Genomic DNA, 332 nt, shown 5'->3' on the forward strand with positions numbered 1-332 from the left:
GCGACCAAAATTAAAGATCCGAGCGTCAACATCACGCCGCAAGCACAACACAATCGACGCGTCATAATACCGCCCGCGTCCCGCGGCCGCCTGCGATCCCGTGGCACGAGCTCCGCCGCAGCGAACATCAATACGCGCGAACACAAAACCCGAGCGTTAGGCCAACGGCGTCGAAACAAAACTCTAAATACTCATTGTAAATAGCCATCTAATATAGAATAGACATCATCTTAATATCCATTCCATTGTCTTCACAGTTACTTACATCTGCCCGAATCCGGACCACACCGACTCGCAGCTTATCCCGCACCGAAATAGCGTTACAATATTAT

The sequence above is a fragment of the Odontomachus brunneus genome, unplaced genomic scaffold, assembly GCF_010583005.1.
Source record: "Odontomachus brunneus isolate Ranch 3 - 2012 unplaced genomic scaffold, Obru_v1 Obru_scaffold_244, whole genome shotgun sequence".
NCBI lineage: Eukaryota > Metazoa > Arthropoda > Insecta > Hymenoptera > Formicidae > Odontomachus > Odontomachus brunneus.